The sequence below is a fragment of the Cervus canadensis genome, chromosome 18, assembly GCF_019320065.1.
Source record: "Cervus canadensis isolate Bull #8, Minnesota chromosome 18, ASM1932006v1, whole genome shotgun sequence".
NCBI lineage: Eukaryota > Metazoa > Chordata > Mammalia > Artiodactyla > Cervidae > Cervus > Cervus canadensis.
This window is the reverse complement of record NC_057403.1, coordinates 32,819,826-32,842,760: the sequence shown is the minus strand read 5'-3', so window position 1 is coordinate 32,842,760 and position 22,935 is coordinate 32,819,826. Positions and strand designations below refer to the sequence as shown.

General features: G+C 39.9%; 1 pseudogene; it reads left to right on the top strand.

Moving 5' to 3' along the window:
- Positions 1–11,788: 11,788 nt before the first annotated feature.
- LOC122421074 lies at positions 11,789–12,273 on the top strand (annotated as a pseudogene).
- Positions 12,274–22,935: the final 10,662 nt, after the last annotated feature.

The window sequence follows — 22,935 nt, the reverse complement described above, 5'->3', positions numbered from 1 at the left end:
GTTTTTCCCTCCCTGCATTTGTCCCCCACTGGTAACCACTAGTTTGTTCTCTATATCAGTCAGTTTCTTTCTTAAAAAATAATTTTATTTATTTATTTAGCTGCTCACCATCTTATTTGTGGCATGTGGGATCTAATTTCATGAGCGGCATCAAACCCTGGCCCACTGCATTGGGAATGCAGAGTCCTAGCAGTTGGACCACCAGGGAAGTCCCTGTCAGTTTCTTTTTTGTTATATTCACTAGTTTAATTTTTAGAGTCCACATACAAATGATAACATATAGTATTTGTCTTTCTAACATATTTCACTAAGCTTAGTTATTCTCTAGGTTCATCCATGTTGCTGGAAATAGCAAAATTTCGTTCTTTTTTATGGCCGAGCAGAATTCCATTGTGTATGTATACCACATCTTTATCTACTCATCCATTGATGGACGCTTGGGTTGTTTCCATATCTTGTCTATTGTATATAATGCTGCTATGAACTTTGGGGTGCATGTGTATTTTTGAACTAGCATTTTTGTTTTCTTTAGCTAAATACCTAGGGGTGGAATTACTGTATCATATGGTAGTTCTATATTTAGTTTTTTGAGGAGCCTCCATATTGTTTTTCTTAGTGGCTGCACCAATTTACCTTCCCACCAACAACATACAAGCGTTCCCTTTTCTTCGCATCATTGCCAACATGTTATATGTGGTCATTTTGAAGATAGCCATTCTGATTGTGTGAGATGAGATCTCATTGTGGTTTTGATTTGCATTTCTCTGATGATTAGTGATAGTGAGCATCTTTCCATGTGCCTGTTAGCCTCTGTATATCTGGAAAAATGCCTGTTCGGATCATCTTCCCATTTTAAAATCAGGTGTTTTTTTTTTGTTTGTTTTTAAATCAGGTTTTTTTTTTTTTTTTTGGTATTGAATTTTAGCTGTTTATATATTTCAGATATTAATCCTTTATCAGTCATCAGTTCAGTCGCTCAGTTGTGTCCGACTCTTTGCCATGCCACAGACTGCAGCACTCCAGGCTTGCCTGTCCATTACCAACTCCTGGAGCTTGCTCAAACCCATGTCCATCGAGTTGGTGATGCCATCCAACCATTTTATCCTCTGTTGTCCCCTTCTTCTCCCACCTTCAATCTTTCCCAGCATCAGGGTCTTTTCAAATGAGTCAGTTCTTTGCATCATGTGGCCAAAGTATTGGAGCTTCAACTTCAGCATCAGTCCTTCCAATGAATATTCAGGAATGATTTCCTTTAGGATGGACTGGTTTGATCTTCTTGCAGTCCAAGGGACTCTCTCAAGAGTCTTCTCCAGCACCACAGTTCAAAAGCATCAATTCTTCAGTGCTCAGCTTTCTTTATGGTCAGACTCTCAATCCGTACATGACTACTGGAAAAACCATCGCTTTGACTAGATGGACCTTTGTTGGCAAAGTAATTTCTCTGCTTTTTAATATGCTGTCTAGGTTTGTCATAGCTTTTCTTCAAGGAGCAAGCGTCTTTCAATTTCACGGCTGCAGTCACCATCTGCAGTGATTTTGGAGCCCAAGAAAATAAAGTCTCTCACTGTTTCCATTTCCCCAACTATTTGCCATGAAGTGATGGGACCGGATGCCATGATCTTAGTCTTTTGAATGTTGAGTTTTAAGCCAGCTTTTTCACTCTCCTCTTTCACTTTCATCAAGAGGCTCTTTAGTTCCTCTCTGTTTTCTGCCTTAATGGTGGGGTCATCTGCATATCTGAGGTAATTGATATTTCTTGCAGTAAGATCGATTCCAGCTTGTGTTTCATCCAGTCTGGCATTTCTCATGATGTACTCTGCATATAAGTTAAATAAGCAGGGTGACAATATATAGCCTTGATGTACTCCTTTCCCAATTTGGAACCAGTCTGTTTTTCCATGTCTGGTTCTAACTGTTTCTTCTTGACCTGGATACAGATTTCTCAGGAGACAGGTAAGGTGGTCTGGTACTTCCATCTCTTGAAGAATTTTCCGCAGTCATATCATTTGCAAATATCTCCTCCCATTCAGTAGAACTTTTTTTTCTTGTTGATGGGATTTTTTTTTTCCTGTGTAAAAACTTTTAATTTGGTCCCATTTATTTTTGCTTTTGTTTCCTTTGTAGTAGAAGACAGATCCAAAAATACATTGCTACAATATATGTCGAAGTGTTCTGCCTGTGTTTTCTTCTAGGAGTTTTATAGTTTCTGGTCTTTTTTTTTTTTTTTTAAAGATTTATTTATTTATTTTGGCTGTGCTGGGTCTCTGTTGCTATGTGCAGGCTTTCTCTAGTCGTGGCGGGTGGGACCTACTCTCTAGTTGCGATGCTCTGGGCTTCTCATTGTGGTGGCTTCTCTTGTAGCTTCAGTAGTTGCAGCTCAGGGGCTCTAGAGCTCAGGCCCCTGAGTTGTGGCACATGGGCTTACTTGCTTCTTGGCATATGGGATCTTCCCGGACCAGTGATTGAACCCGTGTCCCTTGTATTGCAAGGCAGATTCTTAACCACTGGACCACCAGGGAAACCCCAGTTTCTGGTCTTGTAAATATTTAATTTAAGAAAACACTTTTATCAGTTTTCAAATAAGTAGGATGGTGTCTTAGTAATTTCTAGGGGTGTTCAGTGAAAAATTTTTGTAGTTTTTTTTTTTTAATTATCTTTAGAAACTTCCAGGTGCTTATTTAGATGTGTCTTAGTGAATTACAGTTATTGTTTTCGCTTGATGCTCAAGTTATCCTAATTGGCATGGGTGGGTCAGAGAGAGGATCCTTCAAGTTGATACTAGGTCATTTTTTAAATAATTCAGTTTCTGATAGTTTCCATACTTCCTGGCACAACTCATTTCCATCTTTTATATTTTCTGCCCATACCTGCTACCATCCTGACCTTAGTGGGAATGTCTGTAGTACTGTGGTTCTCAAACTTTTTGGTCTCAACACCCTTTTACCCTTTTAAAAATTATTGAGGAATCCTAAGAACTTTAGTTTATGGGAGTTATATATGTTGATATTTTCCATATCAGAAATTTAAGCTGAGAAACATTTTATTAATTCAAAAATAATGATAAAACTATTTTATGTTAACAAATATTTTTTTATGAAAAATAATTTTCAAAACAAAAGTCAGTGAGAAGTATGGCATTGTTTACATTTTTCCAAATCTTTTTTGTTTATGTGTTTTAATAGAAGACTGCTCTGTTCTCATATCTGTTCTTACATTCAGTCTGTCGTAACACACTGTCTTTATTTTGTTGAAGTACTTAAAACCTGGCCTCACATAGCTATGTGGTTGGAAAGGGAGGAGTATTAAACAACCCTGTTAGGTAGTTAGGAATATTCTTTGATGCCACTCCAGAATCTGACAGATGATAGTTTCTCAAAATTCAGTTGCAATGAAGAATGTTAAACTAAATTAATGACCTTTTATACTCTGTTACACTAATATCCATTGGTCTGTCTTGAGCTTTGAGTGGGTCTCTTACCCACACGTGGTTTTGTAACGCCATGAATTTGTCCTTTGGAAAATATCAGTTCCTTGAGTTTTGCAGATCTTGCAAATGTTGACACATCTGATTATATGGTATCAAAAAAGAATCACATTTTTAAACATCTCAACTAATGTCTCCAGTGTAGTCTTACTACTGAGAAACTGTCATGCTCACGATGGTGAACAAAATTTTTCTTAAATTCTGATTTTCACTTGTGTGCTTGAATGTTGTCATGGCAGGAAATATTGTCAGTTGTTTTCCTTGAAGTGATAGCTCACTTTATCAATTTTTGAGAAAATATCTGTCAAAAATATGTCTGAATAACTACAGTTTATCAGCTGGTTGTTCCTGAAAGTAAAAATGGTATTCCATGAAAAGTTTAAAGCTTCAATTTACAACTCAGTCTCACAAATGCTTTTCCTGAAGACAGCTGTCATATTTGGATATGCAGTAGAAGTGCTTTGTGTATAGTTCCCATTTCTTCTCCTAGAATGTTAAAGACGTGTGCTCAGGGGTCAAGACTTAATAAAATTCATCATGTTTTTTACTTCATCAAATATATTATTTTTTAAAAATATTTTATTTTGTTTATTTATTTGTAATTAAAGGATAATTGTTTTACAATGTTGTGTTGGTTTCTGCTGTAGAAGCAGTGTGAATCGGCCATAAGTATGTCTATATCCCCTCCATCTTGGCATCCCCGCCAGTCCAACCCCTCTGGGTTGTCCTGGGCTCCCTATGTTGTATGTAGCAGCTTCCCACTATTTACCTGTTCTACACGTGGTAGTGTGTACAGGTGGTGATGGACAGGGAGGCCTGGCGTGCTGCGGTCCACGGGGTTGCAGAGTCGGACATGACTGAGGGACTGAACTGAACTGAACTGAGTGGTAAAAGTGTATATATGTCAGCGTTGCTCTCAGTATGTTCCACCTTCTCCTTCCCTCTCTGTGTCCACAAGTTCGTTCCCTACGGCTGTGTGTGTATTCCTGTCCTGCAAATAAGTTCATCAGTACCATTTTTCTAGATTCCATATATATGCGTTATATCAAAGGTACTCAATAAAAGTGGCTTCTCCTCCCCCCACTATAATATGCGTGATGAAGAATGACTACTAGTATAGTTTGTTGCCACAAGGTGATTTATGCTGACACCAGCAATTTTGCTCATTGCTTTTGTATTACATTTACTATTAACATAGTGAAAAAGGGAAATAAATAATGTCTTGGTTTGGGTCCACACACCACACTTTGAGAACTGGAGCTCTTTTCCCCATTATATCAGCTGCTGAGATTTTAAAAATTTATTTTCATTTATATTAATGAGGTATTAGTTCCTATTTTTGAGGCTTTTAAAAGCATAAATGAGTGTTTCATTTTTCCATTTTTAAAAATTTGTGAAGATTAGCATAGAGTATATTTTTCTCTTTGGCTCTATTAATATGATTAATTGTATTAATGGACTTCCTAATAGTGAACCCTTATTACATTTCTGAAATAAACACTGCTTTATCTTGATGGATTATTGGATTCTGTTTGCTAATACTAATTACAGTATTTGCTTTAATATTTACAAATGAGATTGGTTTATATCTATGTCTTATTGAGCAGTATTTTTCTGGTTTTGTAATCAATGTTATATTTGCTTTATAGAAATAATTTGGATGTTTTCTTTTTTCCCCAACTCTCTGAAGTAGTTTAAATAGCATTTGCATCATCTTTAAGGTTTAGTAGACTTCTTTGTGAAACAAGCTTAGCTTGGTATATTTTTGGCAGAGGAACTCTTACAATTTCCTATATTTCTTTTCCCAGGTGGACTCTAGTCGTACAGAATCTGCCTGCCAATGCAGGAGACATAAGAGATGCAGGTGCAATACCTGAGTTGGGAAGATCCCCTGGAGCAGAACTGGCAATCCATTCTACTATTCTTGTGTGGGAAATCCCATGGACAGAGGACCATGGAATTGCAAAAAGTCAGACTCGACTGAGCATGTGTGCGTGCACACATATTTCTTTTTACAAAAGTCATTTGTTTAGAGCCTCTGTTTCTATTAGTGTTAGTTTTGATATATTTACCTAGAGTTTTGTTTATTTCATCTGAATTTTCTCAAACATTTTCTCTTGTAGAATTGTATAGAGTAGTCTCATAATTTAAAAAAATTTGCTGTGTTGAGTTTTTCTTTTGTGTGCTTATACTTTCTTTTAAAATCAGGTTAACTCTCTATTTTATTGATTAATTTTCAGAGAACCAGCTTTTTGGTTTACTTTTTTGGTTTACTGTTTATTTCTGTTTCCTAACTCATCAATTTCTGCTTAAATTTTTAAATTGAGGTATAATTTATATATAACATTATTTCAAGTGTGCAGCATAGTGATTCAGTATATGTATATATTGCAATATGACCACCACCACTAGTTGGCATTTGTCATCATACATAAATTACAAGTTTTCTTTTTCTTACAGTGAGAACTTTGAAGATCTACTTTCTTGGCAACTTTCAAGATTACAGTATAAACTACAGACAGTTGACTCTTGACCAACATGGATTTGAACTGTGTGGGTCTACTTACATGTGGGTTTCTTTCACTGAATACATGTTATATACATACACTACACTATCCACAGTTGTTTGAATTTGTGGTTGTGGAACTATGTATATGGAAGGCTGACTGTGACGTTATACTTGAATTTTTGACTGCATGGAGGGTTGGTGCCCCAATTCCTGACTTGTTCAAGGGTCAGCTGTATATGGATTAACCTCCATCTCTGGCAACCACCAGGCTTTTCTCTGTATAGATCATGGGACCTAGGACCTATATTCCCTGTATAGGTCATTGGATCTCGCTTTTACATTTTTAATTTTGTATATTCTACATATAAATGATATCATAGGTTATTTGTCTTTCTCTGACTTATTAATCTTTCACTTAGCATAATACCATTTAGATCCAACCATGTTGTCTCAAATGGCAAAATTATTTTTTTTATGACTGAGTAATCCATTGTATCTATACCACATATCCTTCATCCACTCATCTGTTGATGGATAGCTTGCGTCCATACCTTTTCTATTCTAAATTTAATGCTGCAGTGAACATTGGAGTGCATGAAAGTGAAAGTTGCTCAGTCATGTCTGACTCTAAAACCCCGTGGACTATACAGTTCGTGAAATTCTCCAGGCCAGAATAGTGGAGTGGGCAGGCTTTCCCTTCTCCAGGGGATCTTCCCAACCCAGGAATCAAACCAGGTTCTGAATTGCAGGTGGATTCTTTACCAACTGAGCTATGAGGAAAATATATATATATATATATATATTTGAATTAGTGTTTTTGTTTTCTTTGGGTATATGCCCTGAAGGGAAATTACTGGATTACATGACAATTTAATTTTTAATTTTTTGAAGCCTGGGGAAGCTGGTTCCTGTCATTGGTGAGGGAAACTTTCTCAGGCTGATGAGTTTCCTCTTAGCACTGAGCAGGGCCAGCCTGGGGGATGACAATGAAGCAGACAAAATGAAACTATTCTTCCTATCCTTTTTGTGTGGTTATTTTCAATTTTTTGGCTCCGTTGTGTTGCTGAGTGTGCTGCAGTCCATGGGGTCACAAAGAGTTGGCGCGACTGAGTGACTGAACTGAACTGAACTGTGTTGCTTACGCTTCTTAAGTGGATTCTTGAGCTCTCCCAGAGCTATTTTCATTCATGGATAGGTGTCTAATTGTTACCCTTTGTGGGGTGTATTTCCTACTCCACAGTCTTGATGAAGTCACTCTTGTTCAGTCCTTTAAAAATGTCACACTGTCGTCTTTTAGGTGCATGATTTCTAACAAGATGGCTGTTGTAATTGTTATTAATACATTTATTTCTGTGTAGTAATTAGTATGTCTTTTTTCCTCCTTTGACTGCTTTCAAGATTTTCTCTTTATTTTGTGTTGTCAGAGGTTGAATTTTAATATGTATACATCTGACTTGGGTATTTATCTTGGTTGGTAGTTCAGATCTATAGTTTGATATATGCCATTAATTTTGGAAATTCTTAGCCATTATCCCTTAAAATATTTATTCTATCCCATTCTCTGTCTTTTTTCCTTCTGGAGTTGTAATTGCACATCTATTAGATCATTTGTTGTCTTACAGTTCCTGGATGCTATACACGGTTTTTATTTTTAAATGTTTTTTTCTGTGTTCAGTTTGTATATTTTTCAAATTTGCTGATTAAGCTTTAAGTCTACTGACGAGTCTGTCAGTAACAGTATTGATCTCTATTACTGAGTTTTTATTTCTAGCCTCTCTTTTTTTTTTTTCTTATAGTTTCCCTTTCTGCTGAAGTTACTCATTTGACAATGAGTATTGTCTACTTTTTCCACTGGAGCCTTTGCCATATTTTGCATAGTTATTTTAATTCCGTATCTGATAGTACCAATATCAGTGTCATATGTGAGTCTGGTTCTCTTGGTTGTTTTGTCTCTTGGCATTGTGGGTTCTTTCTCTTGCTTTTTTGAATACCATGTAAGTGGTATTATTATGTAAGTCATATTATTATTATGTTTTAAATAGGGGAGATAGAGAAGAAGGATCTGAGCAGGGCTCCATGGCCTTCCTGCACAGCTGCTCTTGCCCTCCCCTAAGCCTGTACCGTGAGGACTGCTTTCTCAGGACTCCTGTCATAATTTTTTTGTGAGTACCTATTGAAACCTGTTGAAAGAGGGGCCAGTGAGTGGTGTGAAGTCCCCTATATCTGCAGCCTTTAGAGCTCCAAATTCTGTCACCAGCCAGTACTTAGCCTCCACCAATACAATACTAGGTGAATTCTTCTTACCGGTATTCAAATGCCCCAAGTAAACAAATGCTTGCATTTCCTATCTCCCTGTAGACGTTTGTCTCTCAGATTTGGGGCTAGTTGACATTTCTTCAACTTCAACTCTTTGACAGATTCAGGAAAGGTAATTGACTTGCAGTTTGTTGAATGTTTTATTTCAATTGTAAGGTCTTTTTCCAGATGTTAATATCCAAGTAGAAACCAGAAACCCCAAACTTACTCCTTCTTTTTACCGCCCCCCATATCTCTACTGGTGGGATGACTCTTTGTCCTGGTTTGCACCAGTATAATCCCCTTTTCACTCAAGAGTTTTCTTCATTTGAATGGTAAATTGTGTGATCACCATGTCCTTGAAAGTATTACATAATGAGGTTTCACTGGGAACATATGTTAACTATGGATGAATTTGTTTATCTTGGATAAAAATCAAATATTGAAGGTCATTTTGGCTATATTCAAAAGGACATGGAGAGAAAAGATGTAAATGAAAGACACATCAACCAAATCCATTGTGTAGACTTTGTTTGGGTCCTGTTTGAGCCCAAAATAATTATTTTTACACAATCAGGAGCATTTGAACATGGACTTAGGTATTAGACATTATAAAAATACTGTTATTTGGTTAAGTATTATAAAGGTATTATAGTTACGTTTTAAAAAAAATATTATCTGTTATAAATTCTGATGTATTTGGAGGTGAAATGTTATGATAGTGGGAATTTATTTAAAAATGCTCAAAAATAAAAATGAAGGTGAAGGGAGAGAGAAATTTGATAGGTAAAAGCAAGAATGACAAAATATTGATAATTACTAAAGCTAGATAATAGGTAATTATTTTATTATCTCATCTTTATTGTAGTTTTTGTCAACTTCCATAATAAATACTTTAAAAAAGAGACACAGGAATATAAATCAGGAATCTTTTTTTTTTAAAGGTAATTATCCTAAAATTGGGCTTCCCTGGTAGCTCAGGTGGTAAAGCGTCTGCCTGCAATGCAGGAGACCTGGGTTCATTCCCTGGGTGGGGAAGATCCCCTGGAGAAGGAAATGGCAACACACTCTAGTACTCTTGCCTGGAGAATTCCATGGACTGAGGAGCCTGGTGGGATACAGTCCATGGAGTCGCAAAGAGTCAGACATGACTGAGCGACTTCACTTTCTTTCACACTTTCTATCCTAAAATTTAAAGTGGCAAAGGTGAAGTTTTCTTGTGGCAGATCAGAGGTCAGGCAACCCTGCCTAAAATTTCATTTGAAAGCTTCCTGTGCTTCAGTGGGTATTCAGGAAATCAGATAATATGTTCTATTACAGGTATGTTGCTACAGCTGCTGCTAAGTCAAGTCAGTCGTGTCCGACTCTGTATGACCCCATAGACACCAGCCCACCAGGCTCCCGTCCCTGGGATTCTCCAGGCAAGAACACTGGAGTGGGTTGCCATTTCCTTCTCCACTGCATGAAAGGGAAAAGTGAAAGTGGAGTCGCTCAGTCATGTCCGATTCTAAGCGACCTCATGGACTGTAGCCTACCAGGCTCCTCCGTCCATGGGATTTCCCAGGGAGGAGTACTGGATTGGGGTGCCATTGCCTTCTCCATATTACAGGTATAGGGAGGGGAAAAAAAAGAGGTGAAATGCCATGGTTTTAATGTAGTTCAGTCCTGCAGACCTACACTGGACCCAGAGGAGGGAATGAACCTTGCAGGTGTCTTATTAATCCTGGTTCAATTTAGTGTCTATTTTGTGCAAACTTGAGCTTCCCTAGTGGCTCAGATGGTAAAGAATCCACCTGCAATGCAGGTGACCTGGGTGTGATCCCTAGGTTGGGAAGAGCTCCTGGAGAAAGAAACAGCTACCCACTGCAGTATTCTGGCCTGGAGAATTCTGTGGACAGAGGAGCCCGCTGGCAGTCTACATCCATGGGGTTGCAAAGAGGTGGACACTACTGAGCGACTTTCACCTCACTTCATATAAACTTACCTTAGAAGGGGTATGCTTTGCTTTCCTTTTATCCAGGTTCTCAATGTTGCTCTTTTCTCCCCTGTTTTCATAATATGGAGAGACAAATGCCTTGGGAAGGGGATAGCAAGGCTATAAACTCCAAGGGGGCAAGGACTATTCACTGCTTTGAACTAGGTATACCTAGTACCATTACTGGTACATGAAAAGCATTTAATAAGTAACGGATGATTTATATCCACTTCATTTAAAATGAAAACAACATTGTACAGTTGCATATAGACCACCTTACTTTCAAATATATTTATGGAAATGATTAGGAGAGGACAGTGATTCTCTCTTCCCCTCTAAAAGTCCTTAGCTCTAGTTCAGCCAAGAAATCAAGAGACTGTAATATCCTGTCTACAGAAAGTTGAAATGACAGGTACCCTTAAATAAACAGGTGTAATTAATCATAGTGCTACTTGTTTTGATGAGCATGCAAGAGTGACAAGTTAATAATAAATCTCCAGCTCATACAGGGGAGGTGGCTAAGGAGATGCTGTGGTTTAATTTACATCTTTGGAAGGCACCGAAGATTTAATAATCTCCCTGCCTTATATATCAAACTAATACCCCTGAGGCAGAAAAGCAAAACATTTTAAACTGTTAATCTGAGAAGCAGTAAAATCTTGTCTCAGGTCAAAAATAAATTGAGTTTCTGGTGGTCTCAATGGACCCTTAGGATGTGTGATTTATTCAGATTCTAAAGCCGCTCAGGACCCCTGGGGACCTTGGCTGCAAAACCAGGCAAGCTGGGAACACCATGGGGATTGCCAATCCAATCAGAAGATCAGACTGAGGGCAGTGACTGATTTTACCTTAGACTTACCCAATAACTTATTTTACCTTCTGTGTCAGCTACAAATAGATTATGGAATACAAACCTTTGTGAATTTGACATTCAGTTCTAAACGATTGCTTTAGTTCTGTTTATGTTAATTGTCGTGTCTTGTATAGCCACTCAGTCATGTCCAACTCTTTGTGACCCCATGGACTATAGCCCACCAGGCTCCACTGTCCGTGGGATTCTCCAGGCAAGAATACTGGAGTGGGTTGCCATTTACTTCTCCAGGGGATCTTCCAAACCCAGGGATTGAACCCAGGTCACCTGCATTACAGGCGGATTCTTTACCATCTGAGCCACCAGGGAAACCCTCGCGTATGTTAATACTTGTTCTTAAAAGTTCAAAAACTGTTTTGAGGTTTTTACTAAATGTAGGATTTTAACCTGACTAGAGAAACTGGGATACAGGAAAGGAAAATAATCCTTCATGGCACAATGAATCACTTGTGAAGCCTCAAGTGTTCAGACTTCCAGCTCTTTGTTTCTAAAGGAGCTAAACTATGAGGTACATTGAATTTATTAATTTGAAAAACTGCCTCCTTACAGATACTAGTAGAGAAGATGCCATCTTCTTTGTTTAAAGAATGGACCAGAGCTAATTGAGGATCCTGAGAGAGACACAGAAACAATTTAGAAATAACTTGAGTCATCTCACCCTGCTTGAAGGGAACCAGACTCTTGGTCTTTGGGGAGCCACCCAAATTGACTAAGGGAAGACAGAGGAAAATTCCCTGGTCCCTGCAGGGTTAATTTATTCAAAAAGGAAATTGAAAAATACTCAACATGCAAAAGTCTTATGAAGAAAATAGAGGAAAACCACAGAACATGCCAAAGGCTGAGGACGACCGCCCTTTGGAAGCTGTACCGCAGGAGGCAGAAGGAAATCCTCAACCTTGTGAAGAAGGTGTAAGCCAGGAAGCGAAGGAAACCTTAGAGGAGGGCTGACTCAGCCTGGTCAGGGATATAAAGAGGATGCTCCTGTTAGGCATTTAGACCCTGAAGAAATGATAAGAGGAACAGATGAGTTGGAAAGGCTTAGGGAAGAGATAAGAAGAATAAGAAGCAAATTTGTGATGATGCATTGGAAGCAAAGACATTCACGCAGCCATCCTTATCCTGTGTGCTTTAGGCCTTGAATTCTTTTTTTGTCCAATATTAAAATCTGGCCCCTGCTTTCTGTTAGCATTTTCTGATATATCTTTGACTTTTGCTTTATTTTTAATCATCTGGTGGAGTTTTGTTTTAGGTAGTTTTCCTCGTTATCAGCATCTGCATTTTGTATTTTGACACATTCTCTAGGTCTATTTTTCGATTGGGAAATTTCACACATATGCATGAAAATATGTTCATTCCATATTGTAAAGTAAAACATAGCAGGTTACAAAGCAGCATATTCAGTACCAGCTCACATATGTAGGAGAAAGTCTCAAATTTTGTGTGTATGCATGTGTGTTTACATACAAGCATGTATCAGAAATTTAAATGTGCTTGTTTCTGTGTGATTGTTTTTCTTTTTGCTTATATGCATTTTTTAATGAACACATCACACACACAAAGAGATGTAAAGTTTTTTTTTTATTAATTAAGAGTCAATCAAATAATTTGCAACCAGCTTATAAGGGCAATGGGGGCACCTAAACTCCTGATGAAAGAACTATTTAAAAAAATGTAAACCTCAAAATACCTCTGGATCTCTTAGCCAGAGGAATAAAACTGGCAATTATTACAGGGGGAAAAAAAAAAGAATGAACCATAATGATCTCAGAGAAACAGGAAGATAGAATTATGTACATTTGCTGTGTGTACAAGTGTATTCATTGTTCTAATTTGCTATGAAATAATTTTTATAAAGGAATTAGATTGTAAAATATGATTTCATCTTTTTACAAATGCTGCTTATAATTTCAGCTGAATCATTGTGATGTTTAATGCACTGTTGCAGGAAGTAGAACATAAAAATACCCAGTTCCCCTCATCTCGTACCTCCCTCCAGCCCCTATGGCTTTAAATCAAAGCTGTAAATTAGGGTTGCATTTTGTCATGTCTTCCAAGGGCACACTGACTGGCATAGCATGAGCTTCAGACTGTAACTAGCGTATCCATTCAACTTAGCAATTAGAAAACCACATACTATCACCCCAGACACACCTGGGCTGCTTCCACCTGCCTCTGTTTGAGGAAGGCTTTATTCTCCTGGTCAGGAGTTTGGGTTGGCCCAGGTGGGAAAAATCTTAGAGGAAAATCTCTTTCTCACTTGTAATTGACTTAGCAAACATCCTTTGACTCTCTTAGGTCATGATGCTGGGACATATAAGGACAGAGTCACAGAGCGTGGTGTCAGTTTCCTACGGCCACTATAACCAGGTATTTAGTGTCATAAGCACAAATTTACTATCTTCCTGTTCTGGAGGTCAGAAATCTAAAATCAAGGTACTGGCAGGTGTGTCCTTCTCAAGGCTCTAGGGAAAAGTCTGTTTCCTTGTCTTTTCCAGTTTCTGTAGGCTGCCTGCATTCCCTGGTTCATGGCTCCTTCCTCGAATCACTTCACCTCCTGTTTCTGTTGTCACATCTCCTGCTATTCAATATGATCTCCTCCTTCCCTCTTACAAGGATTCTTGTGATTACATTGAGCCCAGGATAGTCCAGCATAATCTCCTCACCTTAAAATCCTTATTCATACCTGCAAAATCATATTTTTCATAGAAGGTAATTCATGCATTCGAGGAATTAGGATGTGAATGTATTTGGAGGTGGCCTTATTCAGCACAGAATTTGGCATTAGATAACTCTGCCACTCTCTAAGTTAGTTTGACAAACCGTGAGTTTCTTAATGCTTCTGAATCTCAAGTTTCTTTTATGAGAAATGAAGTAAATAATACCATCTCCTAGGATTGCGTGAAGGTTGAAAGTGAAAGTGAAGTCGCTCAGTCGTGTTCGACTCTTTGCGACCCCATGGACTGTAGCCTACCAGGCTCCTCCATCCATGGGATTTTCCAGGCAAGAATACTGGAGTGGATTGCCATTTCCTTCTCCAGGAGATCTTCCTGACCCAGGGACTGAACCCGGGTCTCCCGCATCATAGGCAGATGCTTTACTGACTGAGCCACCAGGGAAGTCAGGGTTAAATGCCTGAAAACAATTGGCATTGTGTCTGACACGTATTATAGTTCAATGAATGGGAAGTTAATGGATTATTGTTTTTACTATTCAGTGATGAATAGTCACTGTCACAGACTCACCTCTTTGAGGACTTCTCAGTCTAGTGGAGAAGATCAACAGCTGAACAAGTCATTATAAGTCAGCATGAGGCAGTGTTACATGGGCTATATTTGTCACAGGCCACAAGGGTCCTTCATACATAATTTCATTCATTCTTTTGTAGGTGTGTAACTAACATGAGTTTTGGGGCAAAGGAAGGGAAAACATAAAAGGTTGTTCTGAGGCTATGACTGACATGGAATGTCAGGTCCTGGAAGGTTGTGTATTTTTATTTTGATGACCTCATAGTTTTTCCTAAGGAAAAACTGTTTACTGCTCTTGAGATATAATGTTAACTTTCTTGGATTTGGAGTGTGTGCCGTTTAACAAGTTAGAGCCTTGGACGTCTCAGACTGTATCATATGGTAAAAGGAGAGACAACAGTATAGGTCTGTAAGCGAAAGTTGAAAGTCTTCCTGTTCCTCTATGTTTTTGCTGCTGACGTTCACACCTTCCCTCCCCCAGTGGGAAAGAGTGCTGATCTTTTGGAAATGTTCCAGGATTCTGGTTGTGCCATGTTTGCTGGTACCTGGAGTCCCTGTGTGTGAAAAAGTCACACTCTTGAGTGGGTACCATTTGTGTGTCTCTCCCGTCATTGTGGCTTGGGTGGTGAGGACCAGGCTCCACTCTTCCTTCTGTGTGTCAGCTGGCCTGATCTCATGTGCTGTCCCTCTTCTGTCACGTTTCCTAATTCTGCTCTCATTTTACCTGGCCCTTCAGCCACAGGTGACACCAACTCTTCATTTGGCTTCTAGAATACCACTTTCTTACGTTTTCTTCTACCTGATGCTCAGTTGGGTCTTTCTCATTTCCCTGACTTAATATTCAAACTTACCAAAACTCAGTCCCAAGACCTCTTCTTTTTTCTGTCTATTTATCCCATTTTATGGATTTAAATACCATCTATATATTGGTTATGCTGGCATTAGTTTTCCATTGCTGCTGTAACAAATTACCACAAACTTAGTGGCTTAAAATAACACTGATTTATTATTTTACAGCTTTTTAGGTTAGAAGTTTGATACAGTCTCACTGGGCTACAGTAACTTGTCAACAGAGCTGTGTTCCTTTCTGGAGTCTCCAAGGGAGAATCCATTTCTTTATCTTCTATAGGCCTTCTGCATTCCTTCAGTTCAGTTCAGTTCGGTCACTCAGTCATGTCCAACTCTTTGCGACCCCATGGACTGCAGCACCCCAGGCTTCCCTGTCCATCACCAGCTCGTGGAGTTTACTCAAACTCATGTCCATTGAGTTAGTGCTGCCATTCAACCATCTCATCCTCTGTTGTCCCCTTCTCCTCCTGCCTTCAATCTTTCCCAGCATCAGGGTCTTTTCCAATGAGTCAGTTGGCATCAGGTGGCCAAAGTATTGGAGTTTCAGCTTCAGCATCAGTCCTTCCAATGAACATTCAGGACTGATTTCCTTCAGGATGGAATCTATGTTCCTGAGCTTGTTTTATTCTTTATCAGAATCTTATCTCTCTGAACCTTCTTCATTTGTCAGCTCTCTCTCACCACAGCTGAGAAAAATTCTCTGCTTTTAAGGTTCCATCTGATAAGATTGGGTCCACTCATATAATCCAGGGTAGTCTCCCCACCTCAAGGTCCATACCCTAACCACATTTGCAGAGTCTTTTTTTGCCATGTAAGACAATATTTTCACAAGTTTTGAGGATTAGGTTATAGACATCTTTGGAAGAACATTGTTCTGCTTACCGCAGTGTCCAAATAAATGTCTCCAGCCTAGACCATTCTCCTTAACTCTTAAGACCATATATTCAGCCACCTACTTGACATCTCTGTTTGGATGTTTAATAGACATTTCAAAGCTATTTGTCCAGAACTGAGCCCCAAGCAACACACATACACATACACCATACATACATGCATGTTTATGTGTGTATATAAGAAAAAAGCTTGTGTGTGTATATATATATATATTTTTTTTTTTTTGAAAAGATTTGTCTCTTGACCTTCATTTTGGTGCATGGTATACATCTTATCCCAAAGGCAGAACTGATAATTTGAGACTTCATAATGTATTCTTTTGTTGACTATGATGGCTATTCCATTTCTTCTAAGGGATTCTTGCCCACAGTAGTAGATATAATTGTCATCTGAATTAAATTCACCCATTCCAGTCCATTTTAGGTTGCTGATTCCTAAAATGTCAGTGTTCACTCTTGCCATCTGCTGTTTGACCACTTCCAATTTGCCTTGATTCATGGACCTAAAATTCCAGGTTCTTATGTAATATTGCTCTTTACAGCATCGGACTTTACTTCCATCACCAGTCACATCCACAACTGGGTGGTGTTTTTGCTTTGGCTCTGTCTCTTCATTCTTTCTGGAGTTATTTCTTCACTGTTCCCCAGTAGCATATCGGGCACCTAACAACCTGGAGAATTCATCTTTCAGTGTTGTATCTTTTTGCCTTTTCATGCTGTTCATGGGGTTCTCAAGGCAAGAATACTGAAGTGGTTTGCCATTCCCTTCTCCAGTGGACCACATTTTGTCAGAACTCTCCACCATGACCCGTCCATCTTGGGTGGCCCTACCCTACATGGTTCGTAGTTTCATTGAGTTAGACAAGGCTCTGGTCCATGTGGTCAGATTGGTTAGTTTTCTGTGATTGTGGTTTTCAGCCTGTCTGCCTTCTGATGGAGAAGGATAAGAGGCTTATGGAAGCTTCCTGATGGGAGACACTGACAGGGGGAAACTGGGTCTTGTTCTGATGGAGGGGCCATGCTAAATAAATCTTTAATCCAATTTTCTGTTGATGGGTGGGGCTGTGTTCTCTCCCTGTTATTTGAAGTGGGGCCAAACTATGGTGGAGGTAATGAAGATAATGGCGATCTCCTTCAAAAGATCCCATGCATGCACTGATACACTCGGTGCCCCAGCTCTGCAGCAGGCCACTGCCGACTCCTGGACACTCAGGGGCAGGTCTGGGTCAGTCTCTTGTGCGGTAACTGCTCCTTTCTCCTGGGTCCTGGTGCACACAAGATTCTGTTTGTACCTGCCAACAGTTTGTTTCCCAGTCCTGTGTAAGTTCTGGTGGCTCTATGGAGGGGTTAATGGCGACCGCTCCAAGAGGGCTTGTGCCATACCCAGGTCTGCTGCACCCAGAGCCCCTGCCCCTGCAGCGGTGTACTGCTGACCTGTACCTCCTCAGGAGACATTCAAACACAGTTCTGTCTCAGTCTTGTGGGGTCTCTGGGACCTGGTGTGCACAAGGTATGTTTGAGCCCTCTGAGTGTCTCTGGCGGGTAAGGGGTTTGGTTCTAAATGCGATTTCGTGCCTCCTACCGTCTTGCTGGGGCTTCTCCTTTGCCCTTGGACATGCGGTATCTCCTCAAAGTTGCTCCAGCACTGCGCAGCCACGGTGCCGGTACCTACCATCTTGCTGGGGCTTCTCTGCCGTTGGATGTGGGTTATCTCCTTACAGTCGCTCCAGCGCCATGCAGCTACTGTGGTCAGGAATCCCTTAGAGGAAATGGAGTAGCCATCATGGTCAATAAAAGAGTCTGAAATGCAGTACTTGGATGGAATCTCAAAAACGACAGAATGATCTCTGTTCATTTCCAAGGCAAACCATTCAGTATCACAGTAATCTAAGTCTATGCCTCAACCAGTAATGCTGAAGAAGCTGAAGTTGAATGGTTCTATGAAGACCTACAAGACCTTCTAGAACTTACACACAAAAAAGATGTGTTCATTATAGGGGACTTAAATGCAAAAGTAGGAAGTCAAGAAATACCTGGAATAACAGGCAAATTTGGCCTTGGAGTACAGAATGAAGCAGGGCAAAGGCTAATAGAGTTTTGCCAAGAGAACGCACTGGTTATAGCAAGCACCCTGTTCCAACAGCACAAGAGAAGACTCTACACATGGACATCACCAGATGGTCAACACTGAAATCAGATTGATTATATTCTTTGCAACCAAAGATGGGGAGGCTCTATACAGTCAGCAAAAACAAGACCGGGAGCTAACTGTGGCTCAGATCATGAACTTCTTATTGCCAAATTCATACTTATATTGAAGAAAGTAGGGATAACCACTAGACCATTCAGGTATGACCTAAATCAAATCCCTTACGATTATACAGTGGAAGTGACAAATAGATTCAAGGGATTAGATCTGATAGAGCGTCTGAAGAACTATGGATGGAGGTTCGTGACATTGTACAGGAGACAGGGATCAAGAACATCCCCAAGAAAAGGAAATGCAAAACGGCAAAATGGTTGTCTGAGGAGGCCTTACAAATAGCTATGAAAAGAAGAGAAGCAAAAGGCAAAGGAGAAAGGGAAAGATATACCCATCTGAATAGCAAGGAGAGACAAGAAAGCTTTCCTTAGTGATCAGTGCAAAGAAATAGAGGAAAACAATAGAGTGGGAAAGACTAGAGATCTCTTCAAGAAAATTAGAGATACAAAAGGAACTTTTCATGCAATGATGGGCACAATAAAGGACAGAAATGGTATGACCTAACAGAAGCAGAAGATATTAAGAAGAGGTGGCAAGAATACACAGAAGAACTATACAAAAAAGATCTTCATGACCCAGATGATCACAATGGTGTGATCACTCATCTAGAGCCAAATATCCTGGGATGCAAAGTCATGTACGTGGACCTTAGGGAGCATCACTATGAACAAAGCCAGTGGAGGTGATAGAATTCCAGTTGAGGGATTTAAAATCCTAAAAGATAATGCTGTGAAAGTGCTGCACTCAATATGTCAGCAAATTTGGAAAACTCAGCAGTGGCCACAGGACCAGAAAAGTTCAGTTTTCATTCCAATCCCAAAGAAAGCCAATGCCAAAGAATGTCAAACTACCACACAATTGCGCTCATTTCACATGCTAGTAAAGTAATGCTCAAAATTCTCCAAGCCAGGCTTCAGCAATACGTGAACCATCAACTTCCAGATGTTCAAGCTGGATTTAGAAAAGGCAGAGGAACCAGAGGTCAAATTCCCAACATCCACTGGATCATTGAAAAAACAAGAGAGTTCCAGAAATACATCTACTTCTGCTTTATTGACTGTGCCAAAGCCTTTGACTGTGTGGATCACAACAAACTATGGAAAATTCTGAAAGAGATGGGAATACCAGACCACCTGACCTGCCTCCTGAGAAATCTGTATGCAGGTCAAGAAGCAGCAGTTAGAACTGGACATGGAACAAAGACTGGTTCCAAATAGGAAAACGAATACGTCAAGGCTGTATATTGTCACCCTGATTGTTTAACTTATATGCAGAGTGCCTCATGAAAAATGCTGGACTGGATAAAGCACAAGCTGGAATTAAGATTGCTGGGAGAAATACCAATAACCTCAGATATGCAGATGACACCACCCTTATGGCAGAAAGAGAAGAACTGAAGAGCCTCTTGCTGAAAGTGAAAGAGGAGAGTGAAAAAGCTGGCTTAAAACTCAACATTCAGAAAACTAAGATCATGGCATCTGGTCCTATCACTTCATGGCAAATAGATGGGGAAATAGATAAAACACTGAGAGATTTTATTTTGGGGGGCTCCAAAGTCACTGCAGATGGTGAGTGCAGCCATGAAATTAAAAGATGCTTGCTCCTTGAAAGTAAAGCTATGACTAACCTAGATTGCATATTAAAAAGCAGAGACATTACTTTGCCACAAAGGTCCATCTAGTCAAAGCTGTGGTTTTTCCAGTGGTCATGTATGGATGTGAGAATTGGACTATAAAGAAAGCTGAGCGCAGAAGAATTGATGCTTTTAAACTGTGGTGTTGGAGAAGACTCTTGAGAGTCCCCTGCAAGGAGATCCAACCAGTCCATCCTAAATGAAATCAATCCTGAATTTTCATTGGAAGGACTGATGCTGAAGCTGAAACTCAAATACTTTAGCCACCTGATGTGAAGAACTCATTTGAAAAGACTCAGGTGCTGGGGAAGATTGAAGGTGGAAGGAGAACGGGATGACAGAGGATGAGATGGTTGGATGGCATCACCAACTGATGGACATGAGTTTGAGTAAGCTTCAGGAGTTGGTGATGGACAGGGAGGCCTGGCGTGCTGCAATCCATGGGGTCATAAAGAGTGGGACATGACTGAGCGACTGAACTGAACTGAATATATTCTTGGCTTTGGCTCAGCTTTTTGTGACATTAAATAATTGTTTGGGACCAACTGCAAAACCTCTTCTTTGTAATCCTGTCTGTGAACTGTCACTGGTATAGCAGGAGGGGTCAATACAGACATAAGGACTTCCTTCCCTCACTGGGTAGGGGAGCTGGCCTCTGGCCCTCGCAGCTGTTCCCTGCTAGAACAGTCATAGTTCCTGGGTGCTCTTTGATATCCTGAGCAGCTGTGACAGCAAGCAATTTAGTGCAGAATAATTAATCAATTAATCTCTTTGTTATTGGACATTTGAGATGCTTGTGCCTTTGTTCGTACTATAAATGAGGTGGGATGTGGCATGACTCCTGATTGTCATGCATCTCTCAATGGATGGTTGTCCCGCTGCCCAACCAGTGACCCATGGGGACCTCCAGAGCCCAGAGAAGAATAGCAACAGTGTTAGGAGGTGGTGAGACAGATTGTTGTGGTTCATTTGCTAAGTTGTGTCTGACACTTTGTGACCCCATGGGCTTCAGCACACCAGGCTTCCCTGTCCTTCACTATCTCCTGGAGTTTGCTCAAACTCATGTCCATTGAGTTGGCAGTGCTGTCCAACCATCTCATCCTCTGTCATCCCCATCTCCTCCTGCCCTCAATCTTTCCAGCGTCAGGGTCTTTTCCACTAAGTTGGCTCTTCGCATCAGGTGGCCAAAGTAGGCAGCCTGTGGATCATACACAACCCCCTCAACACTGGCAGTGACTCAAGACTTTGTCTCACACCATGTGCAGTGTATTGGAATGATACTGTGTGAGAGCTAACTTTGGGTCCCTTTTAAAACTGTAACGAGAAGTACATTATTTGAAAACTTTAACTGGAAACACTGGTGACAAACTAGTGTCAGGATATCATGGTTCAGGCTTACTGCTCTCTTGGAATACTTTTAAATAAAAGAAATATAAAATGGTGTCTGTGCACTTCAGCAGAGTTGTCCAGAGGCCTGCTTTTGCCAAAGCTGAAAAATCCCTTGGAAATCTTCAGCTTCGCACTTAATTGCCACCTCCTCTGGCTGTTTCTCTTTTACTACTTTTCTCTCTTCCCCCTGTGATTTTCCTTTCTTGTTGCCAAAACACACTTTCTCTTCCAGACACCATCTGTTTTCAGAATATATTTGCATTTCCGTTTTCCTTTCCAAAATGGCCCTACTTTTGCTATCAGTGTTTTCCCCTCAGCGTACTGCTTCCACTGTTACCCCCATGCATTGGTGGGACGGAAAGCTATGGCCTGCCAAATTGAAATATGACCAGTAACCCAAAAGAGACCTTCTGGTCTTGAATGTATGCAGCCACTCTCCTAAGGACCTCGGGGTGCCAGGATTGGTTTGCGGTATGTCTTTAAAACAACTTTTGTTTTTAACTTCAAAGAGTTCCAAAGTATCAAAGGGAGAAAGTGAAAGTAATTCTCTGCTGTGCCAGTCACATTCCTCAGAGGGGCATGACCTCCTCAGCCACACACAGTGACCCTAGTGACTGCTCTCAACAGTGCGGCTTGTATCTTTCTAGCTTTTTACTATGCATGTATCAAAATGTGCAATATGAATACATAGAAATGCAAAACAAATTGGATTAATACTACACGTATTGTCTGCAACTTGCTTGCTATTATTTTACATAAATGTCATGGGCATCTTTTCATGTCAGTAAACATATATTTTCTCATTACATTTAACACCTGATATTCTTCTGTATGAATATACAATGATTCATTTACTCAACCCATTAATGATACATGGTAATTCCAATATCTTATTATTATTTCCAGCACCTAACACATTTATCTTTATCCTTGTGCAGTTATTTTCTGTAGGACAGTTGGAATTGCTGCCTCAAAGGGTACATGTATTTTGAATGTTGCTGAGGGCAAAATATATGTTTTAAAGGGTTATGTGTTTTAAACATTGATGTATATCATCCTAAACTTTATATGTAATCACTAATAGAAGCACAGCATTTTCTCCCTTCAGTTATCAGAGATTATGAGATAAATAATACTAATTTGCAGAGTGTAAAGCATTTCACAAAGTATTTCTATTCAACTTAACACTCACAGATATTCTATAGGGAGATAATATTTTCTCTCAGTTTACAGGTGAAGAAACAAGCTCATCAAAATCAAGTGATTTGCCTAAAGTAGTACCTTTGGGTGGCAGATCTGAGCCTGAGTCCATCTTTTATCTCCAAGCCTGAAATTCTTTGTCCGACAGCAGTACTGGCTTCTCATGGACAAGCACCTGCTGCTGTGTGAACTGACTGAGCATCGATGCAGGGGGAGAGGGAGCGTGGAGGCGATACTGGTCTGCCCACCCCTGTGGCATACCTTGGACATACAGACATTTCTGTCTGTGCCATCACTTCCTTGGTGATGTTGTTTGGTCACAGCTTCAA